The sequence below is a fragment of the Sceloporus undulatus genome, chromosome 1 (genome assembly GCF_019175285.1).
Source record: "Sceloporus undulatus isolate JIND9_A2432 ecotype Alabama chromosome 1, SceUnd_v1.1, whole genome shotgun sequence".
Lineage (NCBI taxonomy): Eukaryota > Metazoa > Chordata > Lepidosauria > Squamata > Phrynosomatidae > Sceloporus > Sceloporus undulatus.
Window position 1 is genome coordinate 321,882,316 of NC_056522.1, and position 6,209 is coordinate 321,888,524.

Below are 6,209 nucleotides of genomic sequence, written 5' to 3' on the forward strand. Positions count from 1 at the left end.
CTGCCAGCACAAACAAGCAAATAGCCCAAGGATAGAACAGAACAGAATGTAACATCTAAAAACAAACCAGCATAAACTAACACATACTTGCAGGGAGTGAGACAGATATTCTTTCAAATTCTACTTCATGGTTCCTTCAAATAATACCATTGCTACTTGGTGCTCTTTTGAGTGGTAAGCAACACAACATCTGAAGAGACCCCCTGAGAATGGGACAGAATACCATTTATGGGAAGGATGGAAACAACAACAACAACAACAACAACAATATTTATTTGTATCTCGCCTCTCCTTGTATTGGATAGAGGCGGGTAACAATATAAGAACAATAAAAATAAAACACAACAAACCACAAGTAAAAACATAGCAAAACATATAAAATCCAATTCTCTATCTCCCTCCCACCTTAAAATACCATTAAAAACAACAATTCCCAACTGGAGAGTGAACATTCCGAGGAGATCAATTTGGAAAGTGTTTGAATCAAAGCAGTGAGGTTTCAGATCAAACAAATTTGCTACCCATGCATCAGTCCCAACTAGCAGTCATGACGGATGATGGAAGGTGCTGTTCAAATACATCTAGAGGGTCATACATTCACCACCCCTATTTTGAGGGATATTTTCAGCCAATGGGTTTGCATACAGTTCTTGAAATAGTCCCCTTACATACAAGAAGCTTCTAGTGTTATCATCGGTGGTGCCACACTGCTGTTTACAAAGAAGAGGGATGAATAATAGTTTATGAAGGCGGTACATCTGGCTCCTTGCATGAGTAGTTCACAATCCTTGTATGGGGTTATAATTTAATCCTAGGTGGCAACTAAGGAATCTTTTTATGAGGTAGACTATTAATATTCTTTCTACAGAGAATGTTTTGAGAGGTAGCAACTTATCCATCTCATTTCTGTGAGAGTGTGTGCACACTGGAATCCAAGCTCAACGACTTGCTACAGGTTCTTGTACCAAATTACCTTTAAAAACACTAAATAAAATGGGACATGTTCTGTCTGCCTCGTGTCTCTGTGCTTCTTAAATACAGTAATTATAAAGGATCACCATGTGAACTGTATTCCTGGATAACCACAGTATGTATGTATGGCTATGGATTATTACTTGTTCTGCAGCTCTCTGGCAGATGTACAATAAAAATATAAAATCCATATAGGACAAATAAAATCAAATACATCAATTTCTGTAGGAACAGCAACCAACTAAAGGTAGAATGAGCAAAATGCTCATTATCCACAAAGAATAGAATACTGTAGAGGATTGTGGCTTTACATGATTTCCATCAGTTGTGATTTTTCAGTGACCAAATGTTTCAACACTTTGCCCATACACTGTGAACATTTTAACAAAAGGAAGGCAGGGCTGAAGAAAGGAGTAAGGTTGCTGGAAAAGCATCAGCTTATGCTACCAGTTTCACCCACACAGGATGTGCTGGTTAGGAGGCGTCAGGCATCTGGCTCTTGAACTGTGGTGATGTAATGTTTAGATGTATATGAAGTTTCTACCTGCCTCCTGCTGGGCAAAACAGAACATGCTAACAGCTGACGTGTAAGTAAAGAAGAGGTATTTTTATTTGTATAGCAATCACCAGTTAGCCAGTAACATCTCCATGTTTTGCTACTGTAATAACCCCTTAAAAGCCTGAAAATAACTCTTTGAATAAATCATTCTGTGATTAAATATATTTATCACAATGACTTATGAAGCATCCAGTTTGGTTGACAATCTTCTTCAGGAATTATGGATTCCTTAGCAAATTCATCACTTTACTAGAGCTCTGTATTAAGCTTGAGTCATTCCACTGCATTTCATGATTTTGAAGGAAAATTGCTACTCTCACACTTCTCTCAATTGTGTGTGTATGCCTATGAAATCTATCTAAAAGATGGTTCTTCCATTTGAAAAATACCTTCCCATTTCTGAATCTTTGAGCAATGACTTTCTTACTAGAGTCCTCCCCCTGCACTCCAAGGAGAACTTCCCTTTGACTGATACTTTATAAAAATGAGGCAGAAGTCTGCTGTCTCCTGTATGTTCTTGAGATACCAAGATTTCATCATCTGTAGTAGCAGATGTATTCCCAAATGATAAATTTGGGGTTGAATGGTGGTAATAAAATATTTAAGTGAATCCTATGTTGCTGCTGGGGGGGGGGAGGAAGGGGGGCTAGATGGAATCTTAATCTGAAAAAACTGAAGAATTTTCCCTATTAGACAGATTGTCTTGCCATGACTTGTTTGTATTGTTTGCTTGACCTACCACAGGGGCAGTTCTGGCACAGCACACAATGTCTGATGCTCTTCCCTGTGTCTGACACCCTAAAACTTGTGTAACTCATTTCAAAATCATTCAGTGACATATAAATCTGCTAAATAAAACAAACTGAACCAGGATGATGTGCAAGATTTTTGCTTCTCGGGGCCCATTGGCCCAGCAAGAAGGTTTTGATGGCCTCATTGGAGAGACCAGTATGTTCAAATAAAACGGCGTGCTTTTGCGGGCCATTAGACAGGGAGGGGGCGGGGCTAAGCCTATTTAAGGCTCTCCCACCCTGGCCTCCCTGTCAGTTTTGAAGAGCTGGAGCAGAGAGGTGTTGCTCTCCCTCCGGCTCCCTTGCGCACAAGACAGTGCGGCCTTCGGGGAGCTCCGGGCTGACCTGGTTGCTGCTCGGCCGGGGTTTGGCCAGTGAGGCGCGCTCCTGCTGCGTGCCCTGTCCTCCTAGCGTGGAAGATGGATTTAGAGGGCACGAGTTTTCACTGCTGCCCTCGGCCTCTTTGGGAACTTCTGTGGCCGGGTCGTTGCCTGGTAAGCGCACTCCCGCTTCTTCCCTGACTGCGGTTTGGCCTGGGAGGTGCTGTCCCACGGCGGGCGCCCTCTGACTTGGGCATGAGCCCCTTGGGGGCTGACCTTGCCTTGGTTCGGCTGGAGTCTGGCCTGTTGGGCACGCTCCCATGTCTGGCCCCGTCCTCCTGTGGCTCAGCTCGGGGATGGGTTAGGCCGAGTGCGGAGCTAGGAAGGAGCGCGCATTGTTGCTGCCTCCCTCGGCCTCTTTGGGCCTTCTGTGGACTGGTTGCTGCCTTGTTGGGTGCGCTCCTGCTGCAGGCCCCATCCTTCCGCAGCCGCCCTTGGCCTCTTTGGGCCTTTGGTGGCTTGGCTGTCAGCCCGGCGGGGCGCGTTCCTGCTGCCTCCTTGGGCAAAGGGGCTGAGATGGCACACAGTTTGTTGGCGTACTCTGGGGCCTGCGCTGAGACTGCCTTGGAGCGCCGGGTGCTGTGGGCCCACTGAGTGACTGGGGATGGGTCACACTCTCTCAGCCTCAGAAGTTGGCTGTTGTGGGCCCACTGAGTGACCTGTCACACTCTCTCAGCCTCAGAAATTGGCTGTTGTGGGCCCACTGAGTGACTTGGTCACACTTTCTCAGCCTCAGAAGTTGGCTGTTTTCATATATATATATATATATATATATATAAACTGATTATATCACCTGAGCTTAAGGCCCATACAATACACACACACACACACACACACACACACACACACACTCTTATATTGTGAGACTTATACATTGTCTAGTGTGTTAAAGGGGTTGTGGCCATACATTGTTAATTGTCCTAATTACAGGTCAGGGTTATTAGCTTCAATTTCGGTCAGTTCACTACAATGGCTCCAAAAAGAAAAGGGATTGGGAACAAAAAGGGTAAAGGCGCAGCACAAAAGGCACCGCCTAAGAAGATACATTCAGATGACAGTGAAGATGATACACCATGGGATGAGGCATTTAAGAGAATTCAACATTAGAATAAACAATGTCAGGATATGTGCATCTGACACCTTTGGCACGCAAAGCGTCTAAGATCTCTGATAAACGTTTGATGTATAACGAATTATGTTTTCGTATCTCTGCTCTAGAGCATTTAAATTCACAAGCTGACGGAGCTTACCAGTCGATGAGTCACAACGTTCCTGTACAAGAGTCTTCTGATGTTCAGCATATCAATCCAGTTGAACAAGTGCCTGTTGTTATTTCAGGTGAGGCTTCTGACACTGTTTTCTGCACCTCACATTACTTGGCCATAGGTTTCAAATCAGCCCCAAGCAGCCCCTCAATCTACTCCTTCTCAACCTGCTCTCCCATTAGGGGTCCCTACGGTGGTGACGAACCTGTTTCCCCTTGGGGTCAGGTATGGGGCTGGCCTTCACCTCAGGTGGGATCTTTGGTAGCACAGTCTACCCCCTCTGGCCAGTCTGCCCCTTTGGCCAAATGTGGGGATGGCCATCTTATCAAACAGGGCCTCCCTTTGGGACACCTCATCAAGCTTTTCAGGGTCAAGCATTAGGTAGTCATCAGCTGACATACCCTACGGGTTATGAATTAGCATCTCTGGCTTCAATTCTGACTGGTGATATTACTTTACCATTGGGAGATCATTTATCGCAAGCTACAAAGGATAAGATTTTAAAAGGTGAATACACTGACGTTTTTACGCTAATGTTCAGAGAGCTAACCAAAGCTGAAAAAGATGAGCTTGATGATAAAGAAAAAGAAAAATTGAAAATGAGGCGGGTTGACAGGAATTGGTCTAATTGGTTTTCATGCTTTCTAATTTACGCTGGTTTCATTTCAAGAAATCAGCCTTGGCGTGCAGCTGCATTGTTCCAATACATCAACATCATTCATAGGGCATACATTGATTATTCAGGCCCGGCATGGTTACTCTATGACGAAGCATTCTGGATGCGAGCTGCCATCTATCCTTCCTTGAGATGGGATATGATGCACTCGCAGCTGTGGATGCAACTCATGACTCCAGCACGTCCTACTCAGGGAGAGCGTTCCCATAGTGGACAGTTGATTCAGAATACAGCTGCTGCACCTTCCTTTCGTGGCTCCGAGCCTCAAGGACAACAGTGTAAATTCTTGAGCTGGGACTTTGGGTCCCAGGGCTTCTGCAATAGAAAGGCATGTAAATTTAAACACAAATGTTCTCTGTGTGAGGCAAACCACTCCTTCAAAAATTGCAACCAGGGACGGGGCCAGTCCTCCCAGAAAGATCAGGATTCCAAAAAGGGGCCTGCCACTGGCAACCCTCCTGCAAAAGGGACCTAGTCCCATAAACTTAGAGACCCTCCCTGCTTGGTTAAGCAGTTATCCGCTAAAAGAGGCAGCCTTGTTTTTATTGGAAGGTTTTACGGTGGGTTTTAAAATTCCATTTTGCAGTGTTCGACGCCCCTTCAGGTCACCCAACCTAAAATCGGTTCTAGGTATGGAGGACATAGTTAGACAGAAGATATCAAGAGAGGTTTCTGAAGGCAGGGTGATTGGCCCCTTCAGTGAACCTCCTATTCCAAATTTAAGGGTCTCACCTTTAGGGATTGTACCTAAAAAGACATCTGGTGAATTTAGACTGATACACCATTTGTCCTATCCTAAAGGTGACTCTGTCAACGATTCGATTCCACATGAATTGGCCACTGTCCGATATACTTCTTTTGATTCAGCCATGAAGGAAGTAAGAAAGCATGGCATAGGGGCCAAACTGGCAAAATGTGATATTAAATCTGCCTTTACTTTTGCCTGTTCATCCAGAGGATTCTGAATTGTTGGGTTTTTGTTTCGATGGTGAGTTCTATATGGATAGGGCTCTTCCTATGGGATGTTCCATATCTTGTTCTATATTTGAAACTTTCAGTACATTCTTGGAATGGGCGTTTAAGGCTGTCAGGTTTGTCAGTGTGGTCCATTACTTAGATGACTTTCTCTTTGTTGGACAATATTGTTCTGATCATTGCCTTAAATTACTACAATATTTTCAACTGCTAGCTGATGAGCTAGGTGTTCCTTTAGTGCCTGAAAAAACTGAGAGTCCATCTACCCAGCTTACGTTTTTAAGTATAATGACTGACATGGTCAATCAATGTTGTAGGCTCCCTGACGATAAGCTGTTTGATCTCAGACATAGGGTTCATACATTTTCCTCTCTTAGAAAGGCGACACTAAGAGAGTTTCAGGAGCTTATAGGTCATCTAAATTTTGCTTGTAAGGTGATAGCACCTGGCAGAGCCTTCCTGAGGCGCTTATGCAATGCTATTGAGGGGGGTTTATCAGACCCACCATAGGATTAGATTGACTTGTGGCATCCGCCAGGATTTACAAGTCTGATCAACTTTTTTAGACAATTTCAATGGTGTGTCGTTTTG